The 26,202-nt window shown below is 42.3% G+C and overlaps 1 protein-coding gene across 4 annotated transcripts in view; it reads right to left on the bottom strand.

Moving 5' to 3' along the window:
- Window positions 1–23,154, bottom strand: part of sulf2a (sulfatase 2a) — a 34,624-nt gene extending 11,470 nt beyond the window's left edge. For 2 of the 4 annotated variants that reach the window (XM_063474682.1, XM_063474685.1), the window contains exons 1-2: window positions 23,031–23,154; window positions 13,787–13,852 (exon numbers count right to left, since the gene is read on the bottom strand). The gene's annotated coding sequence lies outside the window, so the exon portion shown is untranslated. Of the gene's footprint in view, window positions 1–13,786; window positions 13,853–22,673; window positions 22,867–23,030 lie in introns of those variants that run through there. The other 2 variants (XM_063474684.1, XM_063474683.1) reach the window with 2 other exon arrangements.
- Window positions 23,155–26,202: the final 3,048 nt, after the last annotated feature.

The raw sequence follows: 26,202 nt of genomic DNA, 5'->3' as shown, positions 1-26,202 counted from the left end.
AATAAAAACCGTTTTCTTAGAAATAAAGAAATAAATATTTGTTGTGATAGTTTTTCCACCTTTGTTCACATCTGAACCAAAAATCTGCCTTATAAAATGTAGCGCATTCTCATTTTGATCAAATCCCCAAAAAAGTTTAAATAGCATCTAATTTATGATGACACATCAGCAGCTACACACCCCTGTGACCGTAATTAAAAACAGTTTGTAAGCAACAGCAACCCACTGTGATGTTTCGCTGTCGTGAGAAGGTGGGGGTTTGGTATATGTGCTGGGAAGTCCACAAGGAGATTGTGACCAGAGCAGTCCTCATTTAAAGACAAATACAAAACCAGCACTTTCGTATGTCCTCTGTCTTCCTCCATCGACACGCTCATGCAAGCAAATACATACTATGAGTATATCAATACATGATTAAAATGTAGCAGCAGCTGTTTTTGCTCTGCTCTTCTAACCCAGGGCATGTGGCTCTTCCCAGGAGGAGCACATGAGCTCTAACCTGGGGCTCTGTGCTTTTCTGAATTGTCCCTGCTTCCTTCTCATGTTCCCTCCTTGCCTCCATACCTCTTTCATTTCTGGCAGTGTATGAAAAGAAGGCACCAGCAACGAGGGAAACCATAATAAGGGGAAAAAAAGAAACCTGCTGAAAGGACACACATTTAACCAACGCTGTCTGCATTCAGTAGTGTAAACCTCATCACCAAAATCATTTCCAGGACATCTAAAGAGAATAAAAAAGAGATTCAGTATGCTGAAAAATTAAAATCATACTCTGCCTACTGGCTCCTCTTTCAGGGTGGCTTGTGGTGTAGTAGGTACAATGCTTGCCTTTGATAGTTGTTTATCTGTTTAAAAAGCTGATGTGGGCAAAACCCATCAGGGAAGGCTACCAAATATAGTCCTGACTTGCAAGAAAACATCCAGTTAGATTTTTCACGCTGCTCTTTCAATAGCCAAGTATGTAAATGTTGTGTTATTGTCATGCTATGGTGGTGGATATTTCCTGACATTACTCCCATGAGGCCTCCTCCTTTGCCCCGATACTAAGAACTAATTGGATTTTCAGGCTTTTATCAGCTCTAACCGACACACACGGTTCTTTCTTTCCAGCTTGCTCTCCCTCTGTCTGTCTTTTATCTGCTCGTATTGTTTATCTCTTCGGGTGGTAGATGCTACATGAAACCCAAAGAAAAAGCAGGCGGAACCATAACCTCCAAACAGACAGAAGACATTGCACCTTGAAGACGTGTGGAAAAAACAGATGGACGACAGTTAAGGAACAGCAGTTGCCAGCCAAGCTGCTCTCAGTCTCCAACAACATGACCGTGTTGGCTTATACGCATTCATAATGCGAGGCAGGCCATGTTGTGTCTGTAAACTGCAGTGATTTAGAGCTCATTTTCCTGACAGAGATCTGCCCACATCAGCTCTTTGTACTAAGTGAGCTGCAAAACAACAATGCTGATTCAGCCCGATAAGACAGAATGAAAGAAGAAATTTTGCCATTTAGACAGAAGCACAAGACAACTTGAGTAAATATAACTCTCAGCAAAACTCATTAAAGGCTGGGGGCTTGCAGAGGAAGGCTGTGGGAGTATGCTAGCAGAATATGAGATCATAGGGAATAAGCTTCTAAAAGCATGTATAAAGAACAAGGATCATCTAAGGTTATACTAATGCCAAGCGATGCCTGAAAGTCAGAGCACAGAGGGAAAGTTTTGCTTTTCAGTCATTCGCTTGTAAAGAGGCTCTAAGAGACAGCAGCAATGCATCACCAGATAAAAACTTAATGCCACACATCTTTTATTGATAAGACTGAATTATAAATGTAGTGACAACAGAGCCGGCCATGTCATAGCATGGGCATGATGGTAAGACGGTAGCAAGAGTGGAGGGACAAAAACAGATACCGGATCGGCAGGCAGATATGTTACACTGCCCGGCAACTCACAGCTGTACTTTACTAGGTCTGTCACAGTTCAAGTGAGGCAGGGTGGAAGCTGGGAGAGTACTTGATAAATCTTCCAAAGACTTTGCAGAGGCGTTAATGTACTTTTCCCCTATAAATAAAACACCTTGGGCTTTGAAACAGGCACAAAGTATGATTCATCCAATCTGCGATCCCCTGAGAAGGCACAAAACACAGACAGAATATGAGAAAACTGAGAAAAAAAAGACATTTATTACATATTGAAGGAGGACGAGCCATATCGTACACTTGCAATTTAATCAGCTGTGCTCATAATGCCAATAAAATATGGAGGCGAAAGCCCACAAGCTTAAAGTCAGACTCCTGGTTTCTTTATCACCAATGTTCTTAGACAGAGAAAGATTGAGGAAAAAAAGAAAGTGCGAGGCAGGGGAAAAAAAACTCTAGGCATATAGTCTGGAGAGAACAAAGCGCGAGCACTTCCACTGCAGACAGATCTTCACAAAACACGAAAACTAGATTCATAGGCCAAGGCTGCCATATAAAACAGAGCAGAATAAAACAGGATGTGTCGCAGAGAGCCGCCATATTGTCCTCTGCCTCGTTCTTGACAGAGGAATTTGCCATCTACGGTGCTGAAAAACATAAAGGAAGTGGCCAGGAATGTTTAAATAGACACATCCATTGCTGAATGTGGCCCGCTGAAACACTATCAAGCCAATGCCTTTGGTCATAATTGAGCCTGGCAGGGCTTTGCTAATGTGTGACTTTGTTCCCACTGGCCTGCCTAGCTCTGAACAGAATGTGCAAAATCTCCAAGGACCCTTGAATTTACCAACAAAAGTTGGTATTCAGATGCTAATTCTGCAACGGCATGCATCTACGTGAGAGTACCATTCTCTCAGGGAAGTTTGCGTTTGTGTGCGTGCGTGCACGAGGGCGTGCGTGCCAGTGGAAGGAGGGGATTGTGATTCTCATACAGTATGGAATGTTTTTTTCATGATAATAAGAAGCCACGGTCTGTTTCCATTCCTTAATCTATTATTCTCTGCAAATCTCTGTTCCACCACCAGATTTGGGAAAATTATTTAACCCTGCATTTGAGGTATTGGTGGAGCTACAACAACTGACTTTTGTGGAATTTGATGGCAGCACAATCAATCTCTAAAAGAAGTACTGATATATCGCATCATCTTTCAAGTTGATATGCTGACCTGGGCTTATTTAGAAATCTAGCAGCATTACAATTCTTATGCTTAAGATCACTTTATCAGTGTAGGTTCAACACACACGCCCCTTTCTCTATGCATTTTGTCTCTACTCAACTTGAAAATGGTGACTGAGGAGTTAAATCGGCTACGTTTCCACATGCAGTCTTAATATATTTATTATTATTATTATTACAAAACACTGTAGAAACCCAGCCGTGCAAATGTAACTAATAAGGCTAAGGTAAGATTTTGGTCATGAAAATTAAACTTGTACAGTTAAAGGTGCTATTTGGTATATGACTTTCAGAACTACTGGAGACCGAAATAAACAAGTGAGTGAGCCAGTTTAAAGTCCATTGAAATGTCTTAATGAACTGTCATTAACTCCACTGCTCAACTATTTGTAAGTGTGAAACTTCGTGTGTGGCTTCATCCGTATGTTAAAGTGATGCCGTTCACGCAATGAGATGGGTCACTTTTACGTTAATGTTCCTTCCTTTATTCAGTGACAGTGATGGAGAGAGCTATTTGCGTCTTTGTCTTGTGCTGTCTTGTGTATATCCATCTATTAATGTGACAGCATGCAGTTCAGACTTGTGCCATTAACAGATAAGTAAATGTTCCTAGTGCTGAACTACTGAGAAGGCCATCGCAACTTTTGCGGAAAAGTGATAGGGTGCTCATTCAGACACGAAGCCAACGCTTTGGAACGTGATCAGATTAATGTGAAGGAGTGTTTGCCTTCTCTGCTCCCCTTTATGAAACACATTGAGGGTGACTGAGGGGATATACATGGTGAATCAGAGAGCAAGGGAAATGAGAAGAAAAAACAAAAAACAGTGGGTTAGATGAAATTAGGTACATAACAGAATGCTTTGGTTGTTTTCTGCAGCCATTAGCTGAAGGCTCTGGGCTGCACTCACCTCTTTCTAAATGTAGATACAACGATTTCATAGCGAGAGAACAGCTAAAACCCACAGAACAGCTAAGCAAGCAACACACAAATGGAGAATGTTGCTCAGCTAAATTGTTCCATATCAAAGTGTTTGCTGCTCATGTTTAAAAACCTGTATATAGATCCTTCGTCAAGCTGAGACTAATCATGGTATCAGACTCTCATAATACATTCTATAAGACAGAATGCTGCTTTCCCCTGTCAGCTGTTTTATGTCTCTATGAACTCTGATTTGACAGTAAAAGTAAAAATGTGGGTTTTACGCAGTTACAACTTGTTGTCATTGTTTTGGAGCAGAAGGTCTTGACTCTTGATTCCCCATAGCACAGCTGTGACCCTTGACAATCTTTTTCCAACACTGACCTCCAAACTAACAACTGATACCGATGCAATGACATCCAAAAACAATGCCTCTTTACTATGTCAGAATCCATCACTGGTCAAAACTCTCAGTGCTTAGCTGATAACCCTGAAATCATATTCAATAACTCTCCAGCAGCTCCTTGGTTTAAAATAGAGCCCACACATTCTTTTGATGAATGTGCCTTTACTTCCTAATAACTAACTTTAATAGTTGAGAATGACAAGAGATAATGCAGAGGCTGATCCTATTCACTGAGAAGATTTAATTTAGATTTCCCTCAGGTTCCGATAAGCTCGGCACACTGCAGACATTTTAAGATGACAGTCAGAACCTGCACAGCAATTTTCTGTTTGAATACGCAGACACAAAAGACCAGTGGTTAGACTTTAAAAGTGAGAAAATTTGATTTCTGCAGCGATGAAGTGACCCAAGTGTGAAATATTTCTTTCTGCACTTACCGTTAAACTGTTTGTCTTCAGATTTGTGTTTCTTCTCTTGTTTACACATAATATTCTCCCCTAACCTTTAATGCCATGTGGAATGTGCTGCCCAAATGGTGAAATATGAATGTGTGTAATTTTAGCACTCAACACATCATTAATCCTGCAGTGAGTCTGCTGCTCCAGGGGAAGAGGTGAAGTGGTGATGTGCTCTGTCTGGAAATCTCTCTCTTTGCCTCACACTCACTAACAAGTGTTTTCTTTATAGAAAACATATCGAATGCTATACAAGTACAATAACTATATTTGTAGCCATGTGGATAAATAAACAGTTTTCTTATACTGTTTTAGGACAACCTCATTGGTTTACACAGACCTCTGATATCAAACCAAATCCAAGGCCTTCAGGAGAACTCGGTACAGGGTAGGGTTGGGTTGGATATCAGAAGCAACACATTAAGAAAGAGTTCTTGGATTTCCTCCCCAAATTTGGAGCAACGTGCACTTCATTTCCTGTATTCTGATGAATTGCATTTTTTCTACATCTGTTTATGGTGTAAATTAAGAGATGCAGAAAAAATACACATATAAAGCAAAACTGAAAGAAATCGGAGAGCAGGTGACAGTTCAGCACATACTAAAATATAACACAATGAAATTCTCAGGCATTCTTCATCATTTTCAAATAATTATTCCCCAATTTTCTCACTAATTATCAACAACTTTTCTCATTAAAAAATTATCGCTGCTGAGTAAACACAGACATGATTTACACCGCTGTCCTCTGTTGTCTTTGCCCATTTCCAGTAAGGATGCAACTAATTTAATAGTGCTAATGCTATGAGCCCTAGCAACCTTTCCTGCACACCTTGCACAACCCTGTGCAGAAAGTAGCTACACATCCTGTGCAACACAACATCAGTTGTGCGATTATATGTAGTTTTATTCTGACACATCTAACAAACAACTGCTCAATTTCTGCATCCAAGTTTTACAGAACCACGCTGGTTCATGCAGTTTTCATCTGGTTACTTTCCACCTTGCTTTTCACAACTTCCCCTCACACAGAGACAGTGAGGCAGTGCTATAAATGCTACAGCCAAAAGGATAAATTTCATTGTACATTAACAAAACAAGAATAAAATACTTTGTAAGAAAATGTTTCTATCACTTTCATACTTTTTCCTTCTTCGTGGTGATCATCCTGCCTGAGCGTGCACAAAGTGAGACACTATGTAGCTGCTAACTGAGATAACACCACTGTGAGTGTGTCAGAGATAATTATCTTTACCTCACAACCTTCAGTGGTTGTATAAATGCATAATTCAGATTTGGGGAATTAAAAAAACAAACAAGCAAAAAAACTGAACAAAAAAGACCCCAGACCTATCGCTGAGGGAGAAAAGCCCCACCTGTGTTGGAGTCGTTCTGAAATTCTCATTTTTTTCATGTTTTTACAGCAGTGTTAGGGGTAAGTGGAGTAAATATTAGGGACAATGTGTCCCTTCCTTACCTTGTTTTTTGTGTCTTTTCAGAAAGCTACATCTATGTAAGTTGCGCTTTATCAGTGACCTCATGCTCTTGCCAGGTTATCAAACCTCCTGGAAAGTCTTCACAGAAGGAACGTAGATGCTGGAGGTAGCCAGTTACTCCCCATGCTTGCAGAAGGAGACATCGAACAGCTTTATCTGGTTGCCACGCTGTGATGTTTAAATTTTGGCCCTAAGTAAAAGTTACATAAATGTAGGGTAACAAACAAAGACGGCAATAAATTATAAATGCAAAAAAACCCTGCCCTCAGTAGTCATTTTCTGGTAGTCACGCTATACTCTGACTTCCTCACAAAGCTAAAGCACCCAGACAGACACAAGGAAAAAAAAAATCATCTCCATCTCCCTACCTCCATAATCCACAGGGCCCATTATCTTTTAAATGGTTTCAATGCGTGAGGGAGAAAGTGATGGGAAGGTGGGTGAATAGTTTGCTGGAAAAAAATAAGAGGGTGGAGGAGAGAGAGAGAAAGACGAAAGAGAGCGAGGTAGAAAAAGAGACTGTATGATGGTGTCAGTTCAGACAAAAGGCCCAGTCATGATGTGTTCTCGCCAGAGAACAAAGAGCTCTGACAGACTCTGCTCTGTTGACTATAAAAGTACACACAACGTCTCACACGCGCACACACAGACTGAGCGGCAGACACACAAACACACCCACACTGTGCGTATCAGACTTCAAACTTCTCTTTCCAATGAGGGGACATAAAAGGGGAAAACAACAGTTAGGCTAATTATCTCTGAATCTGGAGGAAATGAACAGAATCATATTGTTGTATTGTTCTCAAAGGCATTACAGGGACATCACAGATCTACCGTCTACCTTTTGGGCTCCTCAGAGTTTATCAATCAATCTAAATCAGTGAAGATCTTCCCCATAATGGACTCAGCCTCGCCACAAATAAATCAAAACCTACTGCAGTGAGGATTTTTTTTTTATTAACCAGATTCACTCTTGAACTCTTAAGATGCTACTTTTCACTTTGATTCACACATGTCCACTTTGCTCTTTGTTTCCAGCAGCAACCGGGTGGCATGTAGGGCTAGCGTGGTGGTCTGCAGGATTTTTTGAGGGGCTCCAGTCAGGGACCATTTCAGGGTCACGGCACTTACCCCTCCTCTCATGCACCCCTGCGGTATGCTCCATGAGAGCCCAAAGAGAACACGGAGGTGTTAGAGAAAACACAAACAGAGCCACGATTGTCCCTGACTTGAGTTCAACCCCCCACAGCCCCACCTCCAGGGACTTAAGATTGAGAGAATGAGCAACTGTCAATGGTGTTTTGCAAATACGTAGCTTTTTTCACTTCAGATGGGTTTATTCAGATGTCTGAGGGAAAATCGCCCTGCTTTGCAGTCTCTGAGTGTCCTTGCCTTTCCTGTCCTATTCAGGTTTGTATATGGGAAAGCCGTTTGTGATGCATCCGAAAGAGCGGCTCAGTCGCTAGCTCCTTTGACACGGGGGTTGACAGCTGAAACAAGTGAGCACGCTGGTGGACAGGGCAGCCCGCTGAGTGATGACTGTTTCTTATTGGCACTTATTGACCAGTGGCAAAGCCCCCCTACAGTGTGTCACATCTTGGCTAAATGGATAACGGACAAATCAGTCGGGGGCCATTGTTCCACCAACCTAAATACCTCACTGAGACTTCAGAGCAGCCAAATGACTTCTGTATGACATTGTGTAACTGCTGCAGCATTGAAAAATCTAACATCAATCCACAACGTGGTCTGCTAAGAATTCCATAATACGAAAAGACTTGATGAGAACAATATTGAGATTCCCACAGTGATAATTATCTGCTGAAAGTATATTGCTGTTATTTTTCTAAATAAGGTTGTGCGCCTTTGGTTTATGAGTTGCACACATCTTGTTCCATTGGACTCACAGGTTTTAAGCTGTCATCTGTTGTCTTTTAATTACATGCCATTCCTCTCCTATTATCAAATTAGCAGTGGCAGTGGGGACTTCTCCCTCTCCTTATGGCCCTGACTTAATGATGATTACGGACAATATCAGTTTCAACTTTCAGTAAACAACTGCCGGCCACCCGCTGAATAAATTAAAGACAGCTCAGATAAATCAATACGCTAGTAGGAAGTTACAGTTGAGCTGCTGCTGAAGTAATCACTTCTGTAGACTTGCCAATCTTTTACTTAACTGATAAACAATGGCTCTTAACTATTCAAAGAGGCCCTACACAGCAGAGGGATGGCCAGGATCTGTGAGCATGGTGAGGACCATCTTATCTGGAGTTAAGCACACCCTTGGGACTTTGAGAGGCAACAAATGCTTCTTTACTTCTTCACTCCTCCCATTCTCTGTCCTTACCCCCCCACCTTTGCTAGCTGGCTTTCTCCTGGCCCTTTTGTCAGTGGATTACTGGCTTATCCCTCCCTCCCCTATCGGAACCACACAGGGGGTTAGGACTAGAGCACAGAGGGGAGATCTCCACACAATGATCTGAATTACAGAGGCTTTCTATGTATGGTCACTTATATTCCCCCCCATTTGCTCTACTTGGAAATCACCACAGAGTGCCATTCATTGCTTATGGTTTTCCCAGCAGGAATCTTAGGCTACATGCCCAAACCCGGAATGTTTTTCCTCTGTAACAACACAGTTCACAGAGTGTGTCTTTTTAAGCAAACTCTTTGTTTTTTGTTCAGTTTAAATGCAAACATCTGTGTCTGTCTATGTAAACATCAGCTTTGGTAACACAGAAAAACCAACACAGAAAATACTCATGCATTGCAAACAAACAAGCCACGGTTGAGACCACAGTGTGTGTAACTCCACACTCTCTACACACACAGTCTATATCATCCCTCTATACTGCGAGAGAGCGCAGGCCGTCTCCTCCTCTACAGGTCGGCATCCATCTCTCTCCATCTCTTCCTCGGGACAGCTGCCCAGACAGCCCATCTGTCTGTCCTGACCTGTGTTTGGGACCATGGGGGGAGCCTAAGTGGCCCACAAAGGGGGTCTCTGGCATGGTGCCCACCCAGTAATGACAGTTAAGCTGCCAGCGACTTGCCTAACAGCTTTGGAGGTCCCTTTGTGGTGCTACAGTATTGATATTGTATTGGGTTGCAAAGGGCTTGGCAGTCTTTTAATGAGAGCTCAGATTGATCAGGCAGTAGTGGGTCTCTCTTTACTGTGGATAATGCTCATCAGCTGTCCCTGCAGGCCTGACTTTCCTGTGATTTGAATTACTGAGTGAAAAAGATAGACACACACACACACACACACACACACACACACACACACACACACACACACACACGCATCCTTACATGTGTGAACAAATATTAGTAAGTAAGAGCAGAAAGAAGGTTAATATTAAATATTCATCATTACAGTTATCTTTGGGGGTTTTCACAATTGATTGAACTGAATTCGTCATTGTCTCCTTGTGCTTTGGATCCATATGTTTCATTTCATGTCCAATCAATATGCAGTGAAAGAAAGCTGCTTGAGTGCACTTGGCCAAAGCTAACAACCTTCAAACCTGTTGCTTTAAAAATCCGGTCTATTTGTAATTAAGTTATTCTGAAGAAAAAAAAAGTTGTTGCATTTTTTTTTCATATATATGAATACCCCCCCCCCCCCCCACACACACACACACACACAAAATTATAATATCAATAATTATTCCCAGAGAACAATTTCTAACAAACATAAAAAATAAAAAAAACCAAGAATGGTTAAATAAATTTTAAGGTAATATATACTTTTAAAAATGTATTCTGACTCATGGTGACACACAGACATACACACTTGCCCAATCAAAGGTAAAAAAAAAGAAAAAAGATTCAGAAGAGCCAGAAAGGTGTTTAAACCACCTGCCTGTCAGCTTCTATAATATCACTTCCCTTTTCCATCCCTCATCCTCCTCTTTACCTGCCTCCACAGGCAAAATTCAAGGTCAAAGCAGAGGCCTCTGGAACTTGACTAGTTCCTATTAGGCCTCCATTAGACCCCTGTCAGAAAGGCAGCCAGCTGTCGCCCTCCTGTAGTGTGATCATGACCCCCACTCAGCCTCTGGAGCCTCTCCTGGGATCTGCAGCAGGGAAGTAACAGGATGGGGGAAGAATAGAAACCCTGCTCAGAGGACATCGTGGTTATTTCACAGTGGCCTTTACTCCTGAAGCAGCCAAGGGACCAATCCAGAGCTGGGCTGGCAATTGATCATACTGAAACAGGATGTGAAAAGAAATTCAAATTCCTAATTGGAAATTGTATATATTCTGTTGATAACCTCTTCAAAATACCCTACACTTGTTTAATTGCAACCTGCTGACTTTTTCTCTTGGGTGGTTTCTCTGTTTTATCCCACTTTCTTCAATTAGGCATCAATTAGCAGCGCTGGGATGGAGTTCATCAACCTTGTGTTGCAAAAAGAGTGCAGCGCACGACCCCATTTTACTAAAGGCGTAATTACTGCACCATTACCTCACTGTGACCGCTGCACCCACACAAAACCTTATAACTCCTTCCTATCAGCTCAGACAGAACATAAAGCACCAGACAGGATAGGAGATATGCCTAGTTTTTCAACCATGAAGCGATTAATAGGCACCTATACCCTTTTACTGTGGTTCACACTGAGCAAAAAGGTCAATCACATTCATGAGAAAAATGCTGTAGATGAATGTCTGCATTTAATGAACATCATATGGCGTTAAGATCACTGTAACCCTCTCTTGTGCAGTCAGAAATCATTAAAAATAGATGGGGAGCAAAGCCAATTCATGGTGTACATAAAATGGCCAGTAAATTCATAATAAAGAGAGGGACAGGGACACTGCATTTCTTTCACATAAAGAGTGGAGAAACGCACTGTTTTACTGCTGTAGAAATTCAGTTTAGTCATTCCTATAGTGTAGTGGTTTACACATTTACTTAACAAGCAAAAGATCCATGGTTCAATTCTAGAAGGAGACATCTTGTTCAAAAGTCTGTCAAATCAAACATGTGAAGCTGCCTGCTGTGGCAAGCCTTTGTAAATAAGGGAGCACCTGAAAGAAATTTGATTCCTATACTGTAGCTCATAGAGTGTAAGAGACAAGACTTCAAACAGAACCACCAACACCTGTCCAGCATTTATCACAGACTAGTGAAGAGATACTCGGTGTCATCGTGTGTTTAGTAAGCTCCTTTTTAAACACAGCTGTGATTAATATCTATTAAAGCAATTATCTTAACGGCAGGAAACTGGGGATGGGAAAAAAAGAAGACGGCCCTTTGTGGAACTTTGCATTCAGCTGAATGCGCCTTTCAGCACCATCGCCCCAGATTGCTTAAGTTAGATGAGTGGTTATGCAAGTGGGCTAAAGGGATTTTTTTTTCAAGTGTGGACCTACACACACACACACACACACACACTTTTGTCACAGCCAGCAACTTCCTTAAAAATAAAAAGTGGGCTTCCCAGCTAGCCGATGGAAGCTGACACACAGGAAAAGAATGAGCTGCCTCTCTGTTGTTACTATAAAGCTTGGTCGGAGTGCCGAGTGGCCTCAGTGTGTGTGGGGCCGCAGGTTGGCACACTCACAGGAGGCTTTATTGGGGTGCCGTCCTGAGCGTCAGGCAGCATGCCCGATGTTGACAAAGCCTGGTATCGCCTGCTGTCAGCCCATTCTGTGTGCACCCGGCGGAAAGAATCAATTAGGCCGTGGTCACAACAGAGCACTTTAATATTTGACTTTTAATCAGTGGGCAGAAGGCAGGATGGTGCATGGAAGCAAGCCGGGAGTTTCTGTCTTGCTGATGTGGAAAATGAGGGTCAGGAAAATGCTCCAAGACCCCTGCTGTGTGCATCAAATATCCTAGGGTGGATGTAAGAAACCTGCACCCACCACTGGCTAATCCAAAGCGGTTAGGGAAAAATATCCTTTTGTCACTCACATGATATCAAAAGCACCTTATGCAATCAGCTGCAAGGAATAGTGGAGATATATCAAACAACTTTGTTCATAAACAACCAGAACTCTGTGGAAAGGACACTGGTTTAAGAGGGGAGGCTGAATTGATGAGGTCTTCATTCAGCGAATGAACTGTACCTTTGAAGAGTTTCTCTAGCAGACTTTTGGTTTTTATCCTGCACTGCCGAAGGCTCTCTCTACCAGGAAGAAGAGGAGGAAGAAAGAGAGAGGTGAATGCTGTCCTCAAACTAGGGTTTTGAAGTGGAGATCAGTCCTCAAACAGAATATTTTACCAAAGGCACATCATTCACCTGTCTGCTCTTGCTAGTGTCATAGAAACATGAAGCTATATCAGAGCTGAGCTGCCTTAAATCGTCTGTCAATACAAGTTTCATAGTGAAGCATATTGTCTTCACAAACAAAACAGTAAACTATTGCATCTATATTAGGAGCCCTTTGTAGCAGTTGTTTGTTAACCAGAAAGGAGAACTGCCCTGCATACTGATGTTTTTGCAAGTGGTAATGAGACAGCTGTACACAGCTGTGCAAATAATATACCCACATGTACAGAGAGTAGTTTCTTCTGCAGCTATCCAACTGTTCACACAGGATGACTCTGATCATAGCAGCAGCACAACTATGTTACTGGTAAACAGGACACAGTAACAATGACACATCTAACAACTAATTTAAAGCATAAAATGTGTCCAGTCCTATCATTACTTGTTTAGATAATACATTAATCTAACCCAAAGCCACAGGGGGTGAAGGCGATTTTTCATAAAAAGTCTACGCTTTATAACCAGCTCATTAGTCTCACCTCACCCAACACTCTACAGCATTCATTTCACTCTTTTTTTCCTGTTCATAACTACCATTTCTATTGATGAGGGTGCATCTGCTGTGGCCAACAACCAAAACACCCACAGATTTCTTTCATCATGATGTCCCTCTCTGCAGAAGCAATAACAACCATGCCTTTATTTGTGCAGAACCAAGTGGTAATCACTGGGATTCAGATCAAATGAGCTGATGTGATTCTGGGACTGGCTGAAGCAATGTGATGTGCGAGTCTTTGGAAGAGATGATTTCATCCCCCTTGTAATAAATAAAGTGTTGACACTAACTGTAACCTGCAGTTTTCTCAGGAATAAGGAGAATCCATGGTAACGGGAAAAGGTAACAAGTCAGTCCCTGACTTATTTCTGAAGATGAAGGTGTGATACCCAAAAAGTACAAAATCAGATAACCAGAAAAGATCAAATCTGTGTGATTTGATTTCATGAAGAAACGTAAAGACATGCACTGATCCACATCTGTAGAAACCTATCTGTGGAAACGAGACAAAACTCCATCCACGGGCGTGTTAACAGATGGAAAATTCACTTTGAGAGGTGAACATCCTTACCTTCTTTTCTAAACAAGCTGCCAAAGATGTTCTCTCCCACAGAAATCAGCCTCTCACTGCCAAATCCTGTAAGCAAACACAAAGTCCAGAGTGGCTGAATACTTGGAACATATGTTACTTCAGTTTAGAAGCTCAGACAAAGCCAGAATATTCCATATTGTTGCCACTGCATTATTTTTTTAACAAATATTTTTTTAATGCTTGACCCCAGCTTGATTTGCTCCTCTCCACCCTACAAAATGCCATTAAGTACTCTGTCTAGATGCCACTCTCAAATGCTACTCTTCTTTCACACATAGCCCAGTGACTGAGAACATCTGGTGTACACATGGTATTCAAACAAGATAGTCCATGTGTGATGGATGTTGTGACGCCTGAGGAAGCAGGCAATAGTTCAGGAGGTGGTTTAATTAGATCTGTACCAGAATATAAATGATCTGATTTTAACATAATTACCTCTTACTCTCTGGGACATTTTTAGCAATAGTGTTAACAATCCGTTTGCCTTTATAACACTATGAAATTGCTGCTAAATTTCAGCCAGGCAAACAATGAAATCTTTATACTAGGTGTCAGAAGCAGTGGAGCTACAGAAAAATAGCTGTTTTCACCCTCCTCTTTCCATCAAGCTGCCATCTAACACTATCTACATGTCTCCAAATGTCTCCAGTTGTGATCTTGTAAGCTGCAAGGCCTTGTTTGGTGTCTGTCTGTGAAGACATGCTGACAGGAATGGGGCTGTCTGATCCCTGTTCTGATTGGACAGGTGTCAGTGTCCAGCATGTAAACATCTGAGGCAAGCCAAAACCAACTTCGACATCTCCATAACACTCTGAAATCTTTGATGAGGTGTTTTGCACACGCACAGTGGTGATGTGCATATGCACGTGCACACACACGCACACACACAAAACCCTAGCCATTTGGTATGTGAAGCATAGCTAAGAATATGCTGGAAAGCCCACTGTCATCTCGCTGCCAAGGCACGTCTCTGACCCCAGCTGCTCTCTGCCCAAGCCAGCACTCCTAGCCACTCATGGGCATCAAAGAGAGGTGAGTCTGTGCACCTGTGCCTGTTTATCTGTCCATCTAAAAATGTGTAGTAGTCATACAAGTAACCGGAATAGGCATTTAAAGCTAAGAATTTCAGTGATGTGACAACACAAAACATCAGAGGCATTATTTATTTTGACAGGATTTTATGTGGCGAAAAATGATATCCACATACATTCGCAGAACTCAGCAGACACAGCAGGCTGCAAATGGCAAAAGTGATTTTCCTTCTTTCTCAATCCCTGAGATAAAGAAGTGACAGATTTAATAAAAAATAAGCAGAGAGGGGGAGGAGGGAAGGAGGGGATTGGAACAGGCCAAGGGTGACAAGGAAGCACGACAAGCGTGGCAACTGAGAGAAAATGTGACACCTGGCCTTGTCCTTGATGTGAATAAGAGAATGATACATCAAAACGTGACACGGCAGAAAGATGGCTATTACCCATGGCAAGATGAAGAGGAAGAGACTATTTTTAGCAGTAGAGTAAAAATACACCAGGGGTTCACTTAATATTCCTTTCTGTGAAGAGAATTTCAGGTTCTCGCCAGTTTTACACCCAAAAAGTAAAGACATTTTGAAGCAAATATTGACAAATATAAGCTACGAGTTGACTTCATCCTCCAGGTAAGCTGGAATGAGCTGTCTTTTTACAGTGATCCTGATCACGTTTGACTGCGAGGGCAAATAAATGGAAGCCTGAGGCAATGTTTTTTTGATTAGTTGCATTCTTCATTGGAGAGGCGACTGATTGATGTCAGTGGACTGAAACTTCAGTTCTGGCTCCATTGATCCCTTACCCTCACTCCTATCTCTTCTCCAATTAAGAGTTCACAAAGCCACCACTTCTAATGAATACCACCTTCCTGCCAACATCTTAATGTTGCATTCACAGCGCTGTCTCTGGTGCTTTCTCAATTCACGTCCCACTTTTGTCTGCTGCTCCCTCACTCCAATTGTGGTTAATGCACAATCACTTGAGCGATAATGACAGAATTGATCTAGAGGTGTGATGAGGTAGATTTGTAGGGGACGGGAGGGGTGGGGGAGGATCAAGGTTAGTTAAGAAATCCCACAGTTCTTTAAACAAGCCTCGGGCAGACAGTGCAAATCTTTGTACATCACTTGGAATCAATTGCTTCACCAGCAGCCAGATTTTAAGGATTAGAACGAATTGAGCTACTTTGGGATGTAGAAATCTGGGATGTGTCTGGGTGTCAGGCGAGGAAGATCAAAAGATTCATTAGATGAGAATTAGATCAAACACACTCAAAGTTGTGAGGACAGACGAGGAGGAGTGTGTAAGAGTGAGAGTGGTCGACATGAGAGAAATAGAAATCCAGACATAGAAGCCAAAAAGCTGTCTGACTCTGAATCTATTTAATTGCCAGGTACATACTGATACAAAGAATCTGCCTGCCTGCCTTTCTCACTCCAGAGCTGTTGGCACACCAATCTCTTGATCTGCCACCTTAGGGGTGAAGCCAGAAAAAAAACACTTCAGTCACAGGTCAGTTGTGCCCCAGTGCACCCGAGCTTAAATCTGTAATCCCAGTGCTTTGGTGGAGTGAGAAAATCCAATTTCAGAGATCTGTAATTCCATAAACCTTATTTGGCACAACAATGACTGCTACACCCTGAGGGAGAGGCACGAGGGAGGGGTGAGGGTGCGCAACGAGGTGGGAAACTGCAGTTGTGACCTAAACACAGGGATGGAGAGAGGGCGAAGAACACAGAAACTGACATTAAGGTAGAGCTAGAGTGTGGCAAATCAGGGAAATGAAGAAGACAGAAGCGTTCTGGCTCAGCTGAACTTCTGATAAGTTACCATGACCAGGTACAACATGATGAAATTTTCAACTTTCAGTATTTCCATTTGGAATCTTCACTGCTGCTGAACTCATTGTTCCTGATTTAACAAAGACTTAAAGAATATCCCACATTTGTCATAGTTTTCGCTTTTTGTTTCACTTTCTCTCTCTTTAAAATTTATTCATTTCTTCTTTGCTTTAAATCATATTTGAGCCTTTGTCAAACGAGATCACACCGTGCTCATTATGCCTATCAGCACTCTGATCAGTTCAATCTATTATTTTGTAATGTACTGGAGTTCAAAGTAACACTACACTGTAATCATATTTTATCTGTCTGCAACACAGTAATGTAAGACATTATATTTCCTAAGAAGAGCAATCACATTATAATTATGAATCTAACAATTTTGTCCCTACTTGCATTACTTAGGTTCTTTAATTATCTCAGTAATGGGAGACAGAAAAAACCCCAAATGTGTCTTGTGAATAATCCATGATTTAAGTCCATGTGGGACACAGGAACAACATAATAGACCCATCAGCTGAGAAATGGAGATATGCACATCAAAACTGTTGGACAAAAAGAAAAAAATGCGCACAGGACAGAAGCAACTATCCATTTCTGTGAACAGGACATCAAAAGCCAACAAGCTCCTGGAGTGGATGCAACATGCTAACACAACTCTATTAACAACAGCTGTGTGACCTTTTTTTTATATATATATATAAGGGGTGCAACGATACTCGTATCGATATTGAACCGTTCGATACAGTGCTTTCGGTTCGGTACGCATGTGTATCGAACAATACAAAATTTTTAATTTATTTTATCAACTTTTCTTCTGACGATGCTGTCTGTGTTGAGAGCTCAGTGGATCTGCGTTCGACTTATCCGCCTAGGCTGCACTGTCCAGCGCAGATCCACTGAGTGCAGCGCAAGCTAGCAAGACAGAAGCTAAGCTCGTTGCAACATGGCAAATTGAACCTCCCCCACCCTCATTCAGATCTGGCCTTTGGAACTATTTTGGTCTTCATGTGAAGTATGACCCTGAAGGTAAGTGCGTCATGGACAAAAGTAAAACAGTATGTCGGATGTGCCATGCAATGCTCAATTACATTGGTGGGAACTAGTGCGTTAGTGCAGTTTGCTCGTTAACGTGTTGATGCCGTCCAGCCCCACGCACGGGGCGATCCGCGGTAGCTCGTTAACGGAGATTTGTGGCGTTAACGTCATTTCAGATTAACGCTGACAGCACTAGTAGGAACACAATGAATATGACTGCACATTTACGCCGACATCATCCTAGTGCAAAGACAAGTGGAAGCAGACAAAAACAAGCACGCATGCTACAAACTTTACCCGTGTCATTTAGACAGCCGTTAGCACATGATTCTCCTTATGGGGACCTGATATGTTTAATATGCTGCTGAGAGTATACCCCAGAAGAAGCATATAGTAGAGCTTTTATTTTGGAAAGAGCCATTTCTCTGTAATAAACTCTCTTTTCCAAAGATGAGTGATTTCTAGATCAGATATTTATTTTTTTATTACTTTGTCATTTCAGCAACATTAAATTTAAAAACTGTACTTTTGAGTTAAAATATATATTTATAATTTTAATAAATGACAAATTAAAAAAGCATGAACATTTTTTTGTATCGAAAAAATATCGAACCGTGACACCAAAGTATCGAACCAAACCGTGAATTTTGTGTATCGTTGCACCCCTAATATATATAAATGACCAATAATGTGTAAGACACCATTAATCCAGCACTGGTAGCAGTCTGCTTTACATCAGTAAGCCATGACTGGCTTGGCAGAGCTGAAATGGGAAGCGACCATAATGACAAGGAGAGAGCAGCCTGCAGCAGTGACAGTGGAGCCTTTGGGCAAAGAAAAAACTGGAGATACCAAGAAAAAGTTTCCTAAAAAAAATCCAAACAAACCAAAAACCTTAGTGTTCAGAGGAAGAGTGGGAGTCTAAAATATTGATCGACTGTGAGGCATGTGTCCTGAGCACATGCCGACTGTGCCCGAACAGGGCAGGAGGGTTTGAGAGATGTTTTATACAGTATATATAAATTCCACAAGAGAAAATAATATATTTTAGTCGGTTTGGGTCGGTGTGTCCTACCATCATCTCTGCATCCTGTATTCATTTAATCATAACATCAATGGGCCATTTAGTCTGCTGTTATCTGAGTGCTCTCATTGATTGTTTGCCTAAATTCAGGAGAGTGGGGTGTGTCTGTTTGTTTTGTCTTACTAATGGACATCATCTCAGCACACACCTCAGAGCAAAGCTGAGAGCAGGCAGCAGAGGAGCCACAGCTATAGAAAACAGAAGCACATGCTTGGATGAGAGGAATATACATCAGAGATTGATTAATAAAAAACACTCTTCAATGCCATTCATGAAGGACGCAGGTGGAGAAAATGCAGATGAAAGCAATTACGACAATAATTACATCTGCGCTGATAAGATTTCGCTTATCAGACAGAAAAAAAGAGGTGAGAAAAATGGCTTTGAACTTGAATCAGATATTGGCTGTGTTCTGAAATCTCCCAATCACTGCTCTTAGCAACCGCAGTTAATTCTGTCATAAATTATTCACAACTGTAACAAAACTGTAGCAAAAGGCCACAGATAACCCCGGGATTTAAAAGCTGATTAGAGGAGCAGATTGCGGAGCACGGGTTTAATACAAAATTCACAGATATAGGAGGGCTTTAGTGACATCGCTGCTGTTTGATATTGCAAGTGAGAAGGGGCCTCCAGCCGCTGTCTCTCCTGAGACAGATAGGCCAGTGAAGCCTGTACTCTGTGGCCAGCAGGGTATAATTACATTTCCCCGTGGGGGCACCTCCGCCGCAGCAGCTCAGCCATATAGAGGGAAGAGATTGAAATCTGATTGCACTCGCACACAAAAGTCGAATGGCTTTCCACACATAAACAGTGGGAATTGCATCTGCACACAGCACACACTTATCCGACGCGACACAGGCACAAACACGGAGAAAGAACGCACAGGTAGAAATACACTGATGTACTTCACCAGTGTGCTCCTATCAGTCCTGGACTGTGCTTCTTTCTCATTGTTCTTTCAGAGAGGAGTGTCTGAGATGCTTCATTCAAGGAGTCCTTCTGCCTTTCTTCCATTTTAGCTGAGAGGAGCAGAAGCTCTCAGATTTACATACTGATCTCCTGGTGCCGCCTCAGCAGGACCTGTTAACAGCAGCTTATAGACACAGATGAACAGGGATTCACGTGGGCACTACTTATTGTCTGGATAAAGAGGGTTTCTATGCTCTTCAGTGAGAAGTACGACCCTAGATTGTTGGTTAAAACTTGAAAACATATTTCCTAGAAAACATGAAGCAGTGTTTTACTTAAAAATCTCTGAATACAGTCGTATACACCCAACATATTCATTAAGCCCAATATATAATTAATGCCACAGCCGATATATCACAAGGTCTAAGTGCATCTTTTCGTCTCACGTGGCGGTATACGTTAGGTTTTTGTTTTCCCACCCCCTCCTTTCTGCCTCTTTTCAGTGGACTATGTTATGTTTAAACAGCCAATTGCCAAGATTTGCCATTAATTAATCATTCTAAAAGAAATGCTGAGTGCACAAGTAGTGGCTATAGAATAACAACAATGTTTAGCTGCAAACGCTATAAGACCGACTTTACTATGGCTGCCCTCTATGCAAAATGGAAGACTGGATTACACAACCAAAACAGGAGGAGTAGCTCTTTTGTTCTCCTCAGTATCTATTGGTAGCTTACCCCAGGTAGCTGAATTGCTGGATGATGCAACCACAACAGTAGCTGTGACAACTCTACCTGACAATAGAAAATGAGCCCCATTCCTCCGCCGGAGGAGATAAAAAGAAAATAAAAAGAGAAGAAGGTGGCGAGTGTTAGGGACCAACAACAAGAGCAAACCTCGGGCCAGCATTCACTTTTTTGACAAGAGATTTAAACAGGAAATTTAGATGGTATTATTTCTACTATATCAGTAAGTAACACAGTCTGTTTACTTATTAGGCTTAAACAAGTGTGTTATTCAGTGTTGTGTCTCTAACAGTGGCACTGAGGAGGATTGTGGGGGAAGTTTCTATTGTCACTTTAATGACAGCCCAGTGAGTTTATCTGTCATTCTAAGTGAAGATATGCCTAAAAACAAAGGGACCGGGAACATTTTAGCTACAGACTGTGTAGGAAATATAAAGGGCCAGGAAATGGAGCAGGTGAAGTAAACCATCGCATACATAGGGTTGAATGAAGCTAATGGGTGACATTAGCTTTACGACCCTCTAATCTAACCACCCTGTGTATAACCACAAAAGGTCAAGGTGGCAATAAAAAGAGCAGACACCAGCGCTGCTCCAGTCACCCGTGGGCCCTCAGAGCCCATCCTGCAGTGTCACCTTGGCTGCTGTCACCGATATCTGCCACCTGTCACCACTCTGCCCCCGTGCCCAGGGATGAGGCTGTGCTGACAATAGGTTTGTCGATAGCACTTCCTCCCCAGAGTGAAGATGGGGGAAAGTGTCCTCTGTTTTCATCAACAGCTTGAGTCAAGCGTGTGGGATTAACATACAATACATATTCATGCTGCTGTCTCACTTTGACACTAGCCTCACATCGCTAGTTCTCCTGCACATTTTCAAGCCATTTTTACAAATGGCGTGTCAAGAACCCCATTTTTGCCGGGAGCCCCACATGGCCTCTTATGTATTCACAACACGGTTGCTGCAAACAACATCAACAGGTCTCAAGGTCGTCACTCCCACTGATTGTGCCTGTGTCTTTGTGTGTGTGTGTGTGTAATTCATGTGTCTAAGAAAGAGTGTGTGAACAAAAGAACAAAACTAAGAGGAAAATGGCTGATGGTTGACGGAGTGCTCTGCATGTGCATGTGCTGGGTGTGCATGAGCACAAATTTTGCACTGAACGTGCAATCGCTACATGTCTGCAATTAAGTCAGCACAAATAAGCGACTGTAATTTCACATCCCATTACATTAGTGAGTGTAACCCTGCAATTACTGCTTAGTGTGTGCAAACATAAATATGAACAAAACATCATGTAGGTGTGTGCATGTGTGCGAGAGTAAGTGTATAGCATAAAGATGGAGTCTTAAAATGTCCGGGGATTAGCCGACAGGTAGACTAAATAGGAAGGAGCCTCCTTCAGTCCACTGGCATCTTAGTGAGAAAAGAGGCCAGTTGATGTGGGGGTTAGAGCTTCCATGGCAGAGTGCGTTGTGATAAATAATGAATGCTTTAAGAACAGATCTCTGAAGCTTCTTTACTTTCCGTCCATTCCTCCATCTTTGCATTTGTTCATCCCATATCACTACAAAGAACACGGGACATTCAGCAGTCTCTGTCATAAATATTGCAGCCACTAGGTCAGTCCTCATCCCCCGACTCTGTTGCTCTTAACCATCACCACTTGGTGGTGACACAGCCTTTTGACCCATAAAGACGTTAAAACAGTGATACGAGTACATTCACAGGGACCAGACTAAAGCTGTGCAGGTCCTTACAGGAGTGGCAGCGGCTGCATTTAACGAAATGGCGATTCAAGAATGAAGGAGTCCGTTTGCAAATAAAGGTTTACTCAGTGTAAAGCATTCAAAATTGGACTGGTCTTTTCTTGGGAAAAAGTTCAGATTTTCACTCTAATTTTACACCACACATAGTATTCAGCAACAGTCAGGATTATATTTGGCTGAGTAAATACAAAGCAGTGAAAGCATTTCTCAAAACACCACACTGGGAAATATGAGGACAAAGAGAAGTTTATAAATAGGATGTAACACCAAGACAGACGAAATAACAGTAAAAGCTGCACTGACTTGTTTCAGTGAATAAAGTAGACACTTGCAGATTCTCAGCACAGCTGCTGTAAAAGCTACTTTTCGGTGGCATATTATAAGACATGCTGAAACATGAAAAACAGTTTTAGAGACAATCGCTTAAAAACCAAATTAAAGCACATCACCTGGAAGCGTCCAGCCCCCAAACTACCAACTTGTTCCACCAAATAAACAGGAGCTTATCCCCTTACTGCTCCGATTCAAAGCCAGATATTCCAGTGCATCCGATGAACAGTCCCATCTCTCTTACCACAATAAGCAGTGCCGTTAGCGACTCTACGCATAAATCTCAGAGGCGAACAGAATGGATCAGAGCATTCAAGTGTAAACTAGGGCAAAGCTCCAGCACTGTACCTTCTAGATACGCTACTCTGAAAGCAAGTCCTGTGGAGGAACAAGCAATCACATACTGAGGGATACACATGCTGTCCCCAGTCATCTATGACAAATACACACACAGGCACAGATAAAAATGCACACACCTGTTTGGCCAGTCAAGTACCATCCAGTTTCGTCTGGTCCGGTCAGATCGGGTCCGCTGCACTAGCAGAGCGAGGAGATTGTCTCACCCCACACACAGCCCGGTGCAGACAGCTCACTGTTATAGATGCACTGACAAGTGAAAGGAGGGAGGCGTGGTTTCACATGAGATAAATAAAAGAGGGAGGGAAAAAGGGAGGAGAGAGGCTCCCTCAATCTACAATTCAATTTCACCCTCGCTCCCTTTCTCAGCAGCATTTTTGTCCACTTCTTTTGGAATATTGTTGTTGTTATTCGAGCACGTCTTTTCCGTCTTCCTACCTGGCTGTTACCCATTAGTTTTAGCTGTGCTTCTGCTCTGTTTCATTCACAGGGCAGTAATGTTTGTGGGCATTGTGTGTGTGCATATATATCTGTGTGTGTGCCTGTGTGCGCGCATCCACGCAAGACAGTGAACCAGGGCAGCTCCGGCCATCTGTTGGAGCCTGGGAGCTTCACCTATTCACAGTCTCATAAAGGCAGAGGCACACAGAGGAAAAAGAGAGAAAAGAATGGGAGGGAACAGAGGATCAATCTTAGTGCCGCAGGGTTGAGGAGGAAAAGGCACAGCCTGGCACACACACCATATCTATCAGACTGGCACCTCTGAGGAGAGCTGGCGTGGGCACGCCTGCTCACTGGGTCGAAGCAGCACAGGGGATTTGGCTCACAGTGCATGGGCATGCAGATAGAAAAGAAACCCACACCACAATCAATTTATATACAAGCACACAGAAGGGATACATGGGAGAGTTCACACACTCAGAAATCCACCAAACTGATTCTCTTTTTGACTAAACAAACAGGATCAATCAAGATGGATAATCCTACAAGCTCACAGAGACAAGGGGATGGAGGGCTGGGGATAATTCTAACAACCCGCACGGAAAGTCTGCCCCGAGTCCTTCCATCACAGCAGAGCTAAAGCAGGCGTTTTCCTGCTCAGTTGAAGCCTGGTATTTCTCCTGAGTGCCGGTGTCACTTCCTATCCCTGACCAGGAAAGAGAGGTGCAGCGGAGGGTGGCAGAGGGTGGAGGCATTCATCATTGTCTCCACCAGCCATCCCATGATGGATGCGCCTGTTTATCCCTCTCTGCAGGTTATTTAGATGCAGTCACAGCCAGAAAGATTAGTGATGGAAAACCTCTGCACCTCTTTGCCTCCCCTCCCAAACCATCTAATCAATAACACTCTTATCAATTATCTGCATTTTGAGGTATTTCTCCATGGAAATTTGAAGCAGTGAGAGAAAGAGAGATTAATTGTCCACCCCCTCCTAGCGTTTTCAATTACATCGTCTGCAATGGATCATCTATCTGTCACTTTGTCATACTTAGGCTATTTGTGTCGCTGCAAAGAGATGAAACCGTGCTGTTTTGGAAAAATAATAAATAAATAAATCAAACAGTATTTTTCTGGCCATGACTGTCCTTTTGGAGATGCAGAACAAACAATTTAGAGCAAGGGATTTGCATGCCATTTGAGGATGAAGAAAATTATGTTTCCTGCTTCAACATAAGATTCATTCAACACTAATCCTGATTAAAAAACACATTCAAAAGCATTGTCACACAAGCCAATTGGAAGCATAAGCCCTTTGTAAAAATGGATTAGGCTGCTCTAATATTTTTCATAATAATCTTAAAACAAAATATACTTCTGTAAAATTATTTATTTCTTCAATATATGCACATGAGATGATGTCTGCGACTCTGGGACTGCTTACATAAAGGAGCCATCTAGCTGTTCTTACATGCCGAATTACAAACAATGCCCCAGAGATAGCCATGTTTTTCCTGAACGGTGCAGACATGCCAACACAGCAGCCCAGTCACACCACTTCAGCACATGCTTAATTGATGCCCACTCTCTGCCTCTGCTGGCTCCTCTCACGCACTCTTAAGCTGTGCCATCCTACCAACTTATAACTTTATGCAAATCAACAGATATGTAAACCATGAATATTATGGATAATGCACAGACAGAGTAAATTCTCTATCTAAACAAAGGTGACTTCTTTCAGCCCAACTGCATTCGAAGAAAGTTCCACAGAGGCGAGGAAGAAAAGACACGGAAAGAAATGGAAAGACTAAAATAAGATGCAAAGGAAGACAATAAATGTCTTTATGCTGACACAGAGAAAATTCAGCACAGGAAGGGTCCAGACAGCGGGGAACACGTTTTACATTTCTGTTTTCTGCTTCATTTGACACAAAGTGGGAAAGGCCTTGTGCACAACCTTTGCATGATAAGGTGGGGCAGGTGCATAAATAAAAATGAATGATTTCACTTCTGATAGAACAAAAAGACAGCTCTGTTCTATCATGCTGAGATCTTGTCCTTGGCTGTGAGTGTGCTTTTACAAATGAGTTTGTTTCCTTTCTGCACTGTGTGCGCCAGGCTGATAAAAATATTCCCTGTCAGCTGGCTACATGACGAGGGGAGGACTCGGTGCAAATGAAACAGACCCTCTTACTGCCTTCTCTTCACCGGCGCTCTCTATCTTTGAGAGCTCTACTCCTATTATTTTCTTGGTAAGGGCCACTTGGTTCGAGGCTGACTTCTCTTCACCACCACTATCACCCTGGCCTCTGTGCATTTATGAATCCCTGGTTGATCTGAGGGTGTGTCAGTTTACAAGTAGGTCCTGTGCATTGAGACAGCACTACATCACCACAGCCACATTATGATGAGAAACAGAGAAAACAGCGAGAAAAAGAAGAGAAGAACCCAGGAGCTGACTACATGGGGACTTCAGGACACAAGATTGACAGAACTGAGGATGAGAGAAGTTCTCCTAAAAAACAAAATAAAAAAAACACGACTGCAGGTATAATAGCAAACCTCTGAGCACACAGCTTCAGAGGCAGGGAACCAAATTACCCAGCCTATCATCCTCCTTAGTTTGCATAGGCTTAAACATAATAAAAATCCTAAGAATACAAGACCTTGAAAGAAACATTGTGCACACACATCAGAGCATTAAACATATATATGACCAGGGGCTAACTCTTTTAACTTACTGCAAATACAAATAGTGTAAAGAATCACATTCTGCAGCTGTGCTCATTGCTCCTGGATGTTTCCTCGGTGCATGTTTCTGTGGCACAGAAGGTCGTCACAACAGCAGAATAG

This window comes from Pelmatolapia mariae, linkage group LG5 (assembly GCF_036321145.2).
Source record: "Pelmatolapia mariae isolate MD_Pm_ZW linkage group LG5, Pm_UMD_F_2, whole genome shotgun sequence".
Lineage (NCBI taxonomy): Eukaryota > Metazoa > Chordata > Actinopteri > Cichliformes > Cichlidae > Pelmatolapia > Pelmatolapia mariae.
The sequence above is the reverse complement of the archived record's forward strand: the minus strand, read 5'-3'. Positions and strand labels throughout refer to the sequence as shown.